The sequence below is a fragment of the Haliaeetus albicilla genome, chromosome 6, assembly GCF_947461875.1.
Source record: "Haliaeetus albicilla chromosome 6, bHalAlb1.1, whole genome shotgun sequence".
Taxonomy (NCBI): domain Eukaryota; kingdom Metazoa; phylum Chordata; class Aves; order Accipitriformes; family Accipitridae; genus Haliaeetus; species Haliaeetus albicilla.
Window position 1 is genome coordinate 40,747,378 of NC_091488.1, and position 16,693 is coordinate 40,764,070.

A 16,693-nucleotide genomic window follows, 5' to 3' on the forward strand; every position below is an offset into this window, starting at 1 on the left:
AACAGCTCAGCAGAACCCGCCTCCTCCCCACTCCGACACAGGGAGGGAGGAGGAGGAGGAAGGCTCTGGGGGCTGAAATACTGCACAGCATCACAGAGCATTTCAGAGCGAGTGACTCCAGCCTTAACTCTTTCCTTCACGCGTCCCAGCTCCCTGGGGCTCCTCAACCTCGGCTTTCTCTTTCCTCCCATTGAACGGACACCGTCTGGATAAAAAATAGTCCTGTGAGAAGTGTGTTTCCTCATCGGTGTCAATAACAGCTCTCGTGTTTAAGAGTTACTGGTTTTTAACCCCATTATTTCTGCCTCCTGTTCCCCTCTTCCTTGTTTGTTTGCTTTCTGGGAGTTCTCCAGTGAAATCCAATTTCCCTTCACTTTCCAATTGATTTCTTTTTTAGGTCCTCATGTATGTCGGTGTAGTCTTTTCTGCAAACATCATATGGGCATGGCTGTTTGTTAATTTCTAGTTTTTAAAGAGATCAGAATGTTTATTATTGTACTAAAATCAGAGTTGTATGTATTTCCCATGAATGTGCACTAGCAGTGCAAAAAGCCAAAAGGTGCAAAAATACCTACAGAGACATGGGTAAAGACAGGGTCACGTCCTTTGCTCTCCCTTCATGGTGTAAATGACACCATTCTATTGAGCTGACGTAAACTGGCACAGCTACACTGCCAGCACCTGGTCTTTAGCTGATTCATACTGGCTTCAGTGTGTCGTGCACCTTCAGTGTAAAAGAGCACTTAATTGTAGTCAATGGATAACACCTAAAAACATCCAAAACCTTAATACTACTTTTACTGTTTCCCAAGATTTCACTTATTTACAGAGATGCTGTTGCATTTCCATGATAACATACTGGATTTGACCTCGGTTATCTTGGGGGCGGGGGGGAGGCGTACCTTCTACTTCCCTTGAAATTAATGTTTCAAGGATAAAAAACTTTCTTTTCTTTCTCTCTTTCCTTATTTGCTTCATTTTTACTTTAAGTTGTCCAATGCACTGATAAACAGTAGTGGTTTTGCTAATACATGTCCACAGTTTGCATTCTGTGGCCAGTGGTTTGCCCTGGAGGTAGGGGAGGATGCTGAATGCTTGTGCTTACATTAACATGAGTGCAGAAATGCTCAGCCTCTCCCAGAATATCATATCCTACATCTGCTGGGAGGTAGGAGGATTGTGTCTCTCACAAGAATCACAAAACTGGAGTTCTGTGGAGCAAGGGTGGGTAACATTTTCCACTTAAATTAGTTGGCATGTCTGCTGGTTTATTGATCTTGACAAGAAAAAAATGTCTCTAAGCATTACACTTGTAACATTTTAAAGAAACTATAATTCAAAATGAGGTTTTCATTTCAATGTTTCCTCCAGCTTTATTACAAAGATTTAAAAAGGAAGTGACCCTACAAAGCTGAAGCCCAGTATTTAATTTGGGGTAAATTAATTTAAAAACACCAAACCTAAGTGACCTCAATTGTCTTGGTTTTGGTGATAATTTGAAACCACACAGAAGCAAACCATCACTTACCTGCATAGGTCTAATGAAGTCAAGAAAAACACGCTCAGTACATGACAAGAAAGGGAAGAAACAGATTTCCGTATTAGCTCTGCTGTCCATCCTATCCAATTACAGATATGCTAAAGAATTTCTGTGAGGACTTTGCTTTGCTCTCCCAACCTGATTAAAAAGTAGCATGCTACAGAACCTGTCTTAAACGTATCAAAGGGTGGCACATCGGTGAAGATGATAGATTGTAAGGCAGCTGTAGGGAGGGGCTAGCACGCAAGAAGGAATGGAGCCACGGGGATTATTCTCAAGACTGATGTTTGTTAGTATCTTTATCTGAGGTGAGGAATCAACTTGAAATGACTGCTGGAAATATTTGGCATCAGAATTTCTTAGAAAGTAAATAATTTATACAGGCCAACATGGGACTCCTGGTAAAGCGAACATATACTTTAAAGGCCCAGTGCAAGGTCATACGGCAAGAAGCAAAAAAAAATGCATGAAACATGCATAAGATAAAGAACGATATCCTGGAAGGCAGCTATTCTGTAAGGTACTTAAAGGTCACAGTATATAAGCCACTGGAAATAAGCTTGTGGTGTAATACTGCAGCAAGGAGAAAGTCTGCCGGCACGCCAGTGAGAAGTTGGGAAGTCCTATGTAGTGTCAATAAGGTGGTTACTGCCATGCACATCAGGCTTTTCAAAAGTATTGCAAGGTTCAAAAGGGTTCAAAAAGTGACCTGATGCCTGGATATGATCCTATTGTAATGGAGGTGGGGAAATAACTATGTGGAAGGCACAGCCACACTTTGGTCATAATCTCATGCATACACAGGAAGGAGACTTCTGAAAATAAATTGCTTTTTAATCCAGCAGAGGAAGGCAGAAGGATAACTAATGATTAGGAATTAAATCTTGACAAATGCAGACTTGAAATAATTGCAATTACTTGCCATTTTAAATAATGATCTCAGTTAACCCCTGGGATAATTTCCCCAAGAATGTGGTGGTTTTCTGCTGCTTAGTTTTCATATCAAGGCTCTAAGAGACCTTCTTGGCTGGACTGGAAGTCATGGCAAAAGGATGGAATGAGATCCCTATGGAGACATCTATATGGGAAATTTGAGATCAAAATGGCACCCACCCCTGTAGAGTGCAGCTCTCTGGAGGCTTAGGGAAATTAATTCTTTAGCCCACTGAACTGACATGAGCAATTTGAGAAAGGTGGAATGCAATGTACAAACCCTGTAGCCCTCAGAGTGGTTTTATTAAGGAACTGAAAGTTAATGCTATGTTCACAAAGGAGAAGTATATATCTGTTTAAGGATGACAGCACTGTGAGTCTTTCTATATTCTGCTTTAGGTATCAGACTTAAAAATTTATTTATCAAGTGTGTCAAGGGATGTGCACATAACTACACTATTATTTCAGCTGCTAAAGAATTAATGGGAAAGTCAACTACCTCCTGAACTAGAATTTTTTCTCAGTCCTACAAAACCTGGAGAGAGAAGGTAGCAGCAAGAAGGAGACAGAGGAGCGAGTGGGGAAAGCTTTCTTTTTCAATAGACTTCCAGGCAATCCTCCAGAGAGTGTGGGAGAAACTGCTTACAAGGAAGGTGAAAGGAGGCAAGGGGCTTGGGAAAACTGGCATCAGCTGCTTTGCACAGTGCTGGGGAGCTGGGAGCCAGATAAGCAGGTGTACGTTCCCCTGCTGATGCCGGTGGGGGGTTATTAGAATAGAGAGCACCAGAGCCTGAATCCTGTGAAGCCAGACATTGTTGATGCTCTAAGAAGGGACAGGTTTCTTGAATCCCGCTGGCTCCTCGCTTTCCTGAGAGGGGAGGAGGCTATTATTAGTGATCTGACTGGGGTCATAACCCAGCCAGCAGCTGGGGAAATAACAACTAATAGTGTAAACAGGGGAACTGCGCTGCAGCCCCCTGTATGTAAGCAGGAAAAGGAGTCAGTACAGGGAGGCTTGCAAAAGCAGTGACCCATAATAAAAAGAGCAGTGCCTGGTTAGTCAGATCAAGCTCCTAAAATAGAAAGGCACTTTTGATAAATAGGTTGGCCTCATTTGAGTCTTCACTTTTTAAATATACATTTCTCTGTGGAGTCTCCAGGAATGTTGCTTAGAAACTGGTGATGCAATGTGACACTTCAAGCTTTAAAAATAAATATTACAAACTTTAAAATTAAATGCTTTAAACTGAGGCTAAGCCTCCTAGGTACTGACAGGGTTGCAGCCCCAAAGGTTCAGGCTGTATCTGAGACGCAATGAAATTCTGATGTCTGGGTGTTATTACTGGCCTGTGCTCGAGCTGACCTTGAGTTTAGCACCTCTCCTTGTCTGGTTTACAGAGCTTCCTGGTGAGAGGAAGGCTTTCACATAGACTCATTTCTTGTTCTACATCTGGTTGACATCTGGGATAGAAACGTCAGCCAGGGAGAACAAAACATCTTCTGGCCAGCACTGACCCAAGTTCTGCCCGAAACTGACTGATGCAACTGGTGTTATGTACACTAAGATGAAAGTGTTATACATGAGAGCAAGTGAATACAAAGATTGCCATCTGCCGGTCTGGCAAACAGCGTTAGCTAGTCACAGGCTGGTGGGAGCGATAAAGCCATTGCAGTGTACTGCAAATGGTTTCTTGACGATGCAGCTGCTGAGGTGCAGCATTCAGAAAACCGCAGAAATACTCGTGGCATAGTTACAGACAGTCAGTCACAGAAATAGTTCTTGAGATGATTAGGAAAAAGAGACTCCATTAGCTCCAATCATCAATGAGTGGGGCCAACACCCCTCTCTTACAGCAGTGTAACCCTGTAAGCTGTACTACTGGCATCTCATGATGCTGTTGTTCCAAGATTGTCCCATGAAGTGCCCTTAGTTACCTCTTCCAAATCACATGCCTGCACGGCTAAATGAATTTGGCCATGGCAATGAACTCACCAGCTGCAAGGGCCTGGATTCTCATCTCTTTTGCACCTCTGCAGCGGAGGGCTTTATGCTAGCATAGGTCTGAACACTGATCCACGCCACCTCCTTTCTCTGGCGTGCTTTCTTTGTCCTTCTGCCTCCCTTTGTCTGGGGGACTTCCAGGCGATGTCGAGTCCTTCTGAACGGAGGGGGGATTCTCTCCTGGCTCTCATGGCCCCACTTAGTGGTACAAAACAGATTTAAGCAGGATGGAAGCTGGTGCTTATACAACTTCTCTCTTTGCACAAATACTAGGACTTGGATTCTTAATGCAGAGCTCCCAGGTCTGATCTCTTTGACAATTGTTTTGTCCAAATGCAATCACTTATGGCTTTGCACGCTTGGAAGAAGATCAAGTAGAAATTGCCCTGCAATACAATCAGCTCATTCACTTACCAGGGAAGACCCAGCTCTCCTCTGCACTAGTAGAGGAACTTCAATGAGATTCCGCCAGAAAACAGAGCCCACTGATTCACAGGGGGTTGTTCCTTACATATTTGTGGGCCTTGTTATCTGTCCTAAAATATTCTGGCTTACAAATCTTGTTCTTGTACCCTCTAATTTAAATTAAAAAAATGTTTGGTTTCATTTTTTTGTTTGGGTTTTTTTTTTAAAGACTTGTTTTGATTATGAAATTGAAGGGGTAGGAGTAGAGGAGGATCATGTTTAAAAACCAGACTGTGCTACAGTTCAGCAATAGAAGAACCTTCCAAAACAGGGCTGTGCTCAGTGATTACTCTCAGTGATTACGTGTCAGAATGCTTTGGGGATGAATATAAAAAATTACTAGTTACATGGCTGCACACATTCTTGTCCTAACATTCATTACTAGTCAATGGAGAAGATTCAAATCCTCTGATGGTTCTAAGTCAGAAAAGCACTTAAGCATATGCTGAAGTTTCACCACACTTTAGTGCTCACGTGGCTCTTCGGAGGGAAGGCAAGGCAAGGCAAGGCAAAGCAAAAGACTGAAGTAGAATGAGATTTTAATGTTTATGTCCCTTTGCTTCAGGTCAGACTGAAGACAGTTCAAGCCTGAAAGTGACAGCTGGAAATATTGTCATGTGCAGATAACGTATCACTCTTCTTGTCAGGCTGTTTATGACCACTTGCAGGCATTCATGGCCCTTGTCTTTATTTATATGCTATCAGGCGCATTACAGCATTTAATCTTCAGTGGAGTGACTCTTTTCTCTTTCCTTCATGTAAATAGGCACTCCTGTGTCTCACCCAGTGGCAGCCCGTGGCTCTCCCTCATCTCCTTTGGGCTGAACTAGATCTTCTCTGCCAGACGCTTTTGGAATCTTTCCTGGGTGGGTGGCAGAGGAGGGGGGCACCCATTGCGGTGGGTGCTCTGACTGTCAAGTGCTTCACAGGCCAGGGGTCTCTAGGTAGGGTCATAAAAATGGGGAAAAGGAGTACAAGTAGGTGGAAACCCAGGGCTCATAAATTCTTTCCTTGAACTAGTTTTCAGCACCAGTGTCTACTACCCAAACCTTGGAGAAGCACACTGGGAGACAGAGAAGAAATGGGCAAATATCTGCTTAAACTCAAGTATTTATAAAATCAAGTCCATAACTGTGGAATCATTTAGAGTGGAAGATCCACAGCCTCCTTTAAGGGGTTTCATTTGCTTTGGGAAGGCCCATGCCAGCCTCCTGAATATGCTGTTTGGCTGGCAAATACAGTTCTTCCTGTTTCCTTGCAGAATTTTGTTTCCCTTCTGTGGCTGTGTAGAGGCAGAACCTACTCACCTGGGAGAGGGGGCGAACGGCTAATCTGGTTAGTCTCATCATTCCACCAGGCTACAGGGACATGAATCCAGTGACCTTCCTGTGCTACTTCTGGAAGCAGAAGTATGCACAGAATGATGTAGGCAGCTAGTTCTCAAATGGTAATTCATGACATGATGGTGAGCGGTCAGCAGCTGGCAATAGAGCAATGCTGACTACTTTGGTGCTTTCAACTAAAAACATGCGAAGAGGGTGCAAAATGGTGTGAGAAGTCATGAGCCATGACATTGGTCCAAAGGGTTTGGGAACTAGGGGTTTTGGGGTTTGGGGTTTTTTTAAGGTCTGTGACCCATTCTCAGCTCAGGTCAGAACCAAACCCAAACTGGTGCCATGTGGATAGGTTTCCACCAGGCCAAAAACTAATAATGCAGTTGAATCCTAACGGTTTCCCTAGCAGAAAAAGCAAAGAGTAACAAAGGATCCTCGTCCCTGATACAGTGTCTGACATCAAGGAGGTGTACATATGCATCTCTTTCCTGTTCAGTAATACTGGTGCTAATTTTTGATCAAACGATAATAGAAAATCTGGGGTTTTGAGGTTGGTGAGGTAGTCCACTTCACAGGCAATAAATTTACATAAGCAAAATTGGTGCAGAAGGGATTAGGATATACAGCAGAGGTAGGGAGTGGTCTCTGCCATGCACAATCAGTGTCAGTGTTTTCATTCAGGATAAAAAATACTTTTTAAGGGTGGAAGAACTTATGCACATAAATTCCACAGCTCAATTTTGCACTGCAGGGTGAGAGACATTTTTCACAGTTATTGACAAAGGACATTCCAGCAACTAGTGAGATCTGGATTTCATTATATATTTTGGGCTACAGTGCAAAAGTACTATCTGCCAGAAAAAATGTGGTTGAAGCATGTTTTATTAATATATTGCTGCTGTTCTTGGATTATACCCCTGTAGAGGCTCACATCTGAAATGACACATCTGATAGGCTATATATTAGATAGCATTTCAAGGTTTATTTTTTGGATGTGATTACCTTACAATATACAGAGACCATGTATATTCCTATTTTTAAGCATTCAGAGACAAACTGTCGCTGCCCTTCTCCAATAGATCATTGCTGCAGGCTGTTTATGGAGCACTTTAGTGCCCATGTACTAGAAGCCCTAGTATTACTATAGTGCAGTAAGTTCTTACCATTGAGTTTGGTACCTCTCTACATACTATATGACTAGAGAATGACTTCCCAGTCCAGGCAGCTTCTGACTAAATACATGGGATAAAGCAGTCCAATGTTGTCAACATTTCTGTCCAATGAATGGGCTGAGTCACAGGAGAAACAGTGGCAGGAGGCCTGTACTGAGCAGACCTGGAAGACCAAAAGAAATGCATTTATTTCCCTGTCACCTCACCTTAGAGAGTTATATTAATGACAAAATCTCCCTGACATTTCATGATCTCCAAAAATAACAAAAAAGAGAGGGAAATCTGTTTAACAGATTTCTTCAGAGAAATACACTGTAAGGACTGATATTTCCATTGCTGGTTTTGCTTTCTTATCTTCATGTTAAAGGCAGCCTTGTAGGTAAATCCATATGTGTTCCTGATATAGGAACTCGGCTGCCTTGAAATCAATGGCAAAGTTCCTGTATTGAGTGAAGACTCCTGGATTTTGCTCGTATTTATAGGATACAATTAAGCTGAAAACTTAAGAGACATCAGAGCCTTCCAAAAATTAAAGAGGAGAGAGAAAGAAACGAGAAAGCAAATATGTTGTGAAGGAGATCCCAGGTGAAATAATTGGTCCAAGTTTTCATGTCTGGATGTTGTTATTTTTTCCATAATTACTATAGCAAGCTCCTGCTTCCACTGAGGGGAGGTGACCTGGGATTTTTCCAGTAGCAGTGGAAATTTAACACGCAAATGACCAGAACTGTTAAAGCTGTTTTACTCACGTATGTTAGCACTGGGAGAATCAAGATATAGCAGACATTGTTTAGTCAAATACAAAATTTTGTGAGTGTATATGTGTGTCCATGCACTCAAAATGGAGAGCAAGGAACTGAAAACCGCTACCTACCAAGAGATTGTATTAAATACCGAGTAATGTACAGTGATGTAGGCATGGGCAAGACATGATTTAGATATCCTATTTCTTGCAGATATCTTAGAAAGTCACATAATTGGAGTAAGGATGTCTAATTTACACTGATACCACCTTCAGCTGTGAAAGTATCTGGCACAACACATCTACTGCTGTTGGAAATGCCACTGTATTTGGACCTCTAGTTCTCTTCAGTGTCCTTTCCACAGCGGTGGCTAATATTAAATGGTCACGTGATGCAGATGCTTATAAAGTAGCCAACTCACTTCACCTCCCATAGTGAGTGATTTTCTAATCTCCAAAAGCATGACACCACATACCCACGCTCTCCAAAACCATTTGGGATCTATCACATCTCTGCAGGATACAAAGGACATGACCAGATACGCAGTCCATTTCATCTGATAAAACCTTATTCTTGTTAACTGCTAAGAGTTATTTAAGGAATAGGGTTTTATGATTTCATCCATGGTGGCTATTAGTAGCCTGGCTGTGGCCAGGATGCTATTGTACCTGCAATCAAAAATCTGGGACATCAAGAAAATCTCTTCTTCAGGGAGATTATAATCTCTGTTGAAGGCAATAGGTGGATAGATGGACGCAAGAGCTCAAGGGACAATGAGAGAATGGAAGCAGGAGTGCCAGGCCATTGTGGTAGACCACCAGTGGCCAAAGTTAAGTCAATTGACTCAGTGGCAGTGGTGGGGGCATCTTAGCAAAGAGGAGGTTTTAGGGATTTTTAAGGAACAATATGAAGGAGACAAATGAGCATTTTTTTCCAAAATGTAAGTAGCAAAATGTGATTTTATTCATCAACAGCAAGAAGCAAAGGGAACCCAGTACAGAGCTAACCTTTCATTACTTAGTTCATTTAAGGCAAGATCTCAAGTTTTTGTGTTAGAGAAATATTTCTTTATTGCTGTACTGGTAGCCAAAAATGTCTGACATCTGTGTGACTAACATCTGCATGCCATCAGGCACAGCAGACGGTGGGCTATAAAATGTCAAGAAGTTTTGGTAATGGAAAGATCAGCAGCAGACTGGAACACCAACCAGAACTATTTATAGTGGGAGAGATTTAATTCTCTTTGAGAAGAGCAACACAAGTGATTGAGAGACTGAGAGACTGACTTATGAGGAGATAGTGAAAGTAGTAGATACGGTAAGCTTGGGCTAATGACAAACCACCAGGCTGTGATATGAAGAATCAGAGAGCAGGAGATTTTTTAGTGGGGAAGGCTAGGGCAATGGGATCAGTGGACAAAGGCAAGTCTAGAGTGAGGCTTTTGAGGCTAAGGAGGAGGTGTACTAAAACTTTGCAAGTAACTTCCCAAGGGAGATGCCAAGAGCTCATGGTGCCCGAGTCACTTAAATCCGAGCTGGGCAGAGTGCTAGAGGATATCTTGTTGGCAGGGGAATAAGTCCTAGATGACTGTATTGGCCTTTTGCATCTGCTCCATCTCATTCTGGCATTCCAGTCCTGGAGAATATTGGATACACACACGCAGCCTGTGCAGAAAGAAGGAAAATAGGAAGTGCCCACCCGAACTTCACGTGTGATTTGACCCTATGGAAACATTAGCCTGCTGGCCCTGCAGACCAGGCGCAGCTCTCGGTGAGGGAGCTGGGCTCTGCTGGGCTCACACATCATCAGCAAACTCGTTAGCTAAACTGTAAAGGCAGAGCTGAATTGTTCTCCCCTCTCGTATCTGTCAATTCTAATGCCGCCAGTACAGCTATGCAGCCGTAACTGAAGGCAGACCTGGGAGGCAAGTGGCAGTGCAGTTGTAATTTGGAGCTATACTCAGCTGACAGTCCTGGTCCGGGTGAAGTGGGAGATGGGATACTGGCTTGATTCCCAGAGCTCCCAGCAGTGTGGCAAGCTAACTCCTAGCTTTTATTTTTTAAACTGGTAAGGTTCAATGAGCTGATCTTAAATATTAATAGACATAGCACGTCCCCTTGTCATTTTTAGAAAATCGGCTACCTCGCAGGCTTTAAGAGCAGGCAGTGAAGGAATCGAGTCGTCTGCTTGACATTAGAAGTGTGCCTGACAGATTTTCCAAATCAGGGCCATATTCCGTATGGAAACAGCCCTAACTTTGCCACCGTTCCTGGTTTCATTGGATTAGCTTGGTATGAATGAGCGTGTCGCAACTCTTGCAGGAGCAGCGTGTAGGGGCTGTTGTAGAGAAAGAAAACAGATTATTTCTATGTGTTGATTCTTTCAGTCTATTCGCATGGGAGTTAAACAAGCTTAAAAGACGTGGCTTGGTACCCAAGCCTGTTTCCTGTTTTAGTGACCATGTAGACTTAACAGGTTCCCTGGGGTGTTACAGGATAACACAGCAGCCTATTACACAACCTTCACAGCCTTGTGATTTGCCACTAAACTATACCATAACTGTTTCGCAACGCCATCTAGTGACACATATGGATGCCTCAAACGCACTCAAACTCTTGATTTTGTCTGATTTTATTGCACTGAATTGAACAGCCAATGGTTTTGCAAGTAAAAGAAATGTTTACATTTAACAGCAGTGACACTTAGGCCAACAGATATGAGAGGAGCATTTGATCCATAGGATCTGAGCTGTTAGTTTATTCTAAATGAAAAATAAAATCGTCCACTGAAGCAATAACCTGTTCCCAGGCAGTATTGAAGTTGGGTTGTCACTCACAGTCCTACCCCAGCTTCAGGTCTCAGTGTGAGGCCTCATGATATACAAAAGTCCCTCTGCTTTTAATATCAATGAAAACCCACTTCAATTTATGTTTAATGGAAAAACAGCCCCCAAATAAACATAGTGTGTAAATTATACTGGTGCTCTTCTTTTAGAGTGAATTAAAATATCCTTCCCTGTATCAGAGGCCTGTTAAAATGTAAGCCTTGCTGAGAAGTTACTGATGAGTTCCCCATTTGAAGAGCCTGCTACATAGCAAGCTTCCAAGATTTATAAATCTGTGAGGAATGAGAGGGGAAAAGAGTGATACAGTCACAGAAAAGCCAATAACCTCCTTCTATAATCTTTAGCTGTCTAGAAAGCCACAAATCATTTTTCCCCCATACTTTTTCAAACTTTAGTATTCTGGAAAGTGTTGAATTATTGCTGGATTTTTTTACTTTGGAACTGATACTTTTTTCTCTACTTAAAAAAAAATTAATGAAAACCTTATGTTTGAAAAATGTAATAATTCTGAGGAATGGTGAAGCCCTTATTATCCTGCAGCAAGCTTGTGACTTAATTCTCACCCTTTCTAATGACCATTCTTACTCTGGTTCTCCATTTGCCATCCTTGGACAGGTCATAACAAGAAGTCACTTTGCATCTACTGTATTCTTCCCATCCCGTCCCTTTTGAAGGGTTCTGGCCACTTCACGGTGCCAACATTTGGTGTTATGTTTTTTGCATTGAACAGAAAGTTTTGGAACAATCCCTTAATCCAAACCTGACCTCTCTTCCCTCATCCCCCTCTCTAGCTGACTCTACAGCCGGAGGACTGCGTGATTAAGGGATACACTTTTCTCTCAGCAGCACCCAGCACAGGCCAAACTCACTCATAGGGGGAAAAATCGTACTTAAAACCTTTCCACTCCATGTGTATGTGGGGAAAAAATGAACACATTCTCCATCACCCATGCTAAATACTGGGTGCCCTCTAGAAGGCAGCCTGTAGTTTGAACAGAAGCTATCAGGGTGCGATGCAGCAATAACTAGAAGCCTTGTTTGTGCAATAAGCCTATTTTAGTCATAAAATCTCTGACCACAGATCTATTTCTGTAGAAGGTAAGTTCCCATTCTGTTACTCCAGGAAGCAAGTGTAATAACACACTATCTAGCAAGTCAGAAATACATGTGGCTAGGCATTGCTAAGTGTTTTTATTAGAATCAAGTGGGACAATGCAGAACAATGCCATGGTGCCTTCATTTAGTACATTCACTGACCCATCTCAGGCCAGTGTTTATATGTGGATCTGTACAGACTGGTATAAATACAAGCCTCAGTCCCTGTCGCGCCATTCACAAAGGAGCTGTTATGGCAATGCTGGTTTTTTTCCTGTTTCACACATTGTGGCCTATCTTAGAGGATAATGTTGTCTATATCTATTATTTCCTATTTGAGATCCTAGGACTGAAAGCTGACATTTAGCAATATGCAAGCCTCTGCAAGGCACTTTTGAAATACAACCTATGCCTCATGACAGCCTTTATGTTAGCCACAGTTTGCAAATATGGAAACAAAGGTGTAGGAAATTTCAGTGGCTTGATCTGTCACTCTGTCTATTGGGAATAGAATTCAACAATGTCAGCTCCCCTTCCCTTTCTGTCTGCACAGGACATGGACCTGCTGTTCTTGAAAGTGAGTTTATCTCTTATCAGGTTTTCTAGTCAATGAAACAATGGACTATGCAGAAGGGGGGGAAAGTACATGAACAAACATTTGGATGATCCTGCATTCTTGTGTATTACCTTGAAAAGCTTCCTAAGGATACAACACAAGTTCTGTCATTTTAATTCTAAAAGGCATGGCCTATAAATGCCCATAATGTCCTGTTAAAAGCAGCCAGTCTTAGGACACTGCATATTTTGAACCCTGGAATGTATGATTCATTTTTAAAAATGTATTTTTTCTGTTGCTGCTACTAGTGGGCCTCTCACCACCTCATCTGTGTATTTCTGCTTTTCCTGTCCTTAGCCACAAAAGATAGGATTCCCATTCATGCAGTTTTTCCACCCCATAGAATGCTACAGCGTTAGCTGTGGGTTTGTCTGTTGAAAAACCCCAAAGTGTCCTGCTGCCATTTACTGAGCATGTTGCATGGATAGCAATGACTATGCAGCCCTGATGTCAGGGAGGGTTTTCAGAGTTTAGCAAGCCTGGCAGACAACTGTGCATAGAAAAGGAAACCCCAAAAGAATGAAGATCCAAGATCACACTAGGAAAACAGCAGGGAGAGCATAGGCAGCAACTTCTAGGCTCACACAAGCAAAGTGGACTGGGAGAGCATGGCCTTGCCTACCACAGCATAAACACACTGGCTGATGGACTGGCAGTTGATGGCAGCATGGAGGATACAAATTGCAGCTCACCACTAAATCTTCCCTTCTCAGCACCTTCCCTTCTACCTTGGCCATGGCTGGGAAGGTTTTCCTCTTCCTCTGGTTTTAGAAGTAGCTCTATATGCACTACTATTCTAACTCTCCACACATGCGACTGTTTCTGAATGTGTTGGCAGCTCTCCCTTTCTTCCATGGGATATGACCCCCTTCTCCCTCTCTCCCTCCCTCTCCCCTGGCTGGGAGATTGGAGTTTAAACTTGCTTATGAATGACTGCATTGCTGTTTCTTGCCCATTTCAGTTCCACTTCTGAAATGGCCACATCTTAAATCACTGCCTGCAGCACCCACTGTCAGTGTGACGTGTCTGAGATGGCAGTGACAGTCCCAGATGTGAGAAGCCTGACCGTCCAAGTCCAGAGTTTGAGTCCCAGCTGTTAGCAAATTAGAAGTTCTGATGAGGAAGAGGAGAAGGAGCATGTTGGAGAGCTGGCCTAAGCAACTGACTTCAGAAAGATTTGTTTGGACTGGGTCTGCAAACTGCAGAAATGCCTTGGGTATGTTTGCCTCATTCATTTACTGTACAGGAAACATGTTATCAAAGATGTTTGACTGGTAAAACTGAGAATCTACTACTTTTTGGAAAGCCAGCCCCCTTGTGATGGCATATCTAATCAGGGCTCCAAAGTTGCTAGTAATTAATGGTATTCTTCCTTATGTAAAACTCTGTCCTGCTTCTTCAGTCAAATGCAGACTCTCAAAAATCATACTGGGGACACAGGATCATATTAGGGGTAAAAGCACCCATACTGAATCACACCTTGGAGTCTGCATTGTTGCTTATGGAGATTAGATAGGTCAAGAGAAGGATTAGAGTCAGGGGTGAGGACAAGGACTGCAATATGTGAATTCCAGATGTAAGCAGAGACCTTGTGCCCACAGCCTTCCTCTTGAGCTCAAACATCCCAGGTGTCATCCTACAGAGCAGGCATAGCATGCTGCATTCCTGGTGTCCTCTGTACAGCAACAGCTTGTTATATTTTCCTTGGTTTCTGAACATTGTGCAGACAGCTGTGCAAGGGAACACTTTCCCCCAGGGAATGCTGTGATATATGTAAGATACTGGGATGGGTGCTGGCAATGTCTATGGAGCTCTGTGATCTCAGATGACTTGAGAGGAGACAATTTTGTTTTGTCCCCAAAACAAAAACAGGAAGAAGGAATTTGTAGGTACATTATGTTACCATATGCAGCCTTGGTGGCCACAGATAGCTTTTCAGACCTAGTGATTCTCTAATTAAAGGCAGGGTGGTTTGAGGAACATGTGATTCCAGCTTATTTGAAAGACTATGAGAGAACAAAGCTAACCATAAAAAAAAAAAAATGCCCCAAAATATCAACATGAGCAGAACTGCTCAGGGTAGGGAGCAAAAATGTAGTAGCTACTTGTGATCAGCCACTGCACATGTTCAAGCTGAAGGAAGCAAGTATTGAAGAAGGAAACGGAAAGCCTGCAAGGCATAGCCTTACACCTTTTGAAACTGGTAGAGTTCAATTAGCAGCCTGCAAGCAGTGAGGTAAACTGAGAACCTTCATTGAGTCAACACTGAATCTGTGGCATAATCCATTACTGATGACAGAAGATACAGCTACTTGATTTACCAGGAGCAAAAAAATGAACCCCCTCTGTGGTGTTTTCGCTGCATTTGGACTGCCTTCATCAGACTATTTGCAGATGCCAGTGAGAGCAAATGCCTACAGACATCATCCACCTCCAGTGCTCTTCCTGTGTCAGTGGAACCAGGTGCTAAAGGGATTCCCAAGCATTCATAAGACTTAATGTTTATAAAGAGATTGCAAGAGGCAAATGGGAAGGCTACAGAATGCCAGTAACTAATAATACAGGAAGATTCTGTGGCTTCTCTTTGGAGGAACACTTCGAGAGCTTCTCCTCTTTGGAGGAGCCACTGAAGGTATTATTCACAGCCCAAATCTCCTAGTTTGGGACAGTATCAATTAACATCTTGAGTGATGCAAGTGAGAATGAGCAAGAAGAGAGTAGCTGTTCATTTGCTTTGTGCACTGTTCAATTGAGCTGGCTAGCTGAAATAACTCAAGACGTATCTGAGAACCTCTTTCATTTTACTTGTTCTTTTCCAGGACAAGGGTGAGTTGTGGAGGAAGTGGAACCATCTGTTAAATCATGACATCTGATAGAAAATCCAGCCTTTCTCTTGGTTTACTACCTGGGCAAAAAGTTTATTTATATGAGATGCTGGATTGCTTTGTGAACTACTTCAGCAGACCAAGCCAAGCTGGTCTTCCAGCACCATGAATTTATGTCCTTGCTGTGGCTTCCTGCCAGCATCCTCTCCATTGAACTGTATTTACATTAGCACTGTAAAACATTACTTCATTCAAGTGTCTGAAGTGAAGCACTCACTCACTCCATGCACTTACTTCTTGATTGTTGCCAGCTGGTGAGAAGTTAGTTGATTGCCTTTCCCAGCTGGGCCCCACCATTCTGAATATAATGAGAATTAAAGCCACTGGTTCATTGGGGCTGCTCAAGTTCCAGTGTTGGTTTTAGTTGTCTGTAGCTGGTATGAATGCAAAATATTGGACAATTAATTTCTTCAACTAAGATTGAAAGAGAAATCATTTGTTTGAAAGATAAATGCCTTCAGCAAGCATTGCCTTGGGCATTGGATCTTGGCATCCTTGAGACTATACACTGGTAAGTGATCTGGATAATGGTTCACTGCGTTTCAGTCTGGTTTTTTTTCTGTAACTTTCAAAGCTCTTTACAAAGTGGAAGCATTTCCATTTTATGGAAGTCAGAAATGGAGGGAGAAAGAGACATCATATTGTCTAACCTGGTGTAGATCCTCACATGAAGCTTCTCTGCTGAATGAATGGGATGGTACCAAGGTCTTTCACTGACAGAACTATAATAACTTCTATAGGAATAAAAGATAAAGGAGGTTTGACTCTCCTTGGTGTGCTCTCATGCTGAGGCTGCATTACTTCTGAATAAACACTTCAGAATGGAGTCAGTTATATGTTCTTCTATATGTTCTAAAAGGGCTTGCTGAAGGGCAAGCTTTGCTCTGTTTATTTCAAGAGAAGGTTTGAATTAAGGATTTTTCATTCTTGAATTTCACTGAGTAAGTTTAAATTACTGTTATTGCCCTGTGTCACACCATATTCCCAAAAGGCACATGACTTTAGTAGCTCAAAGAACCAGAAAGCAAACCCATCTGGTCTTATGATCAAAAATGGATGAATG

General features: G+C 42.5%; 1 long non-coding RNA gene across 1 annotated transcript; it reads left to right on the forward strand.

Moving 5' to 3' along the window:
* Nucleotides 1–9,386: 9,386 nt before the first annotated feature.
* LOC138685612 (uncharacterized) lies at nt 9,387–16,430 on the forward strand. Its single transcript, XR_011324909.1, has 3 exons — nt 9,387–9,506; nt 13,707–13,961; nt 15,565–16,430. It is a non-coding gene; the product is annotated as an uncharacterized lncRNA (long non-coding RNA).
* The last annotated feature ends 263 nt before the right edge of the window (nt 16,431–16,693 follow it).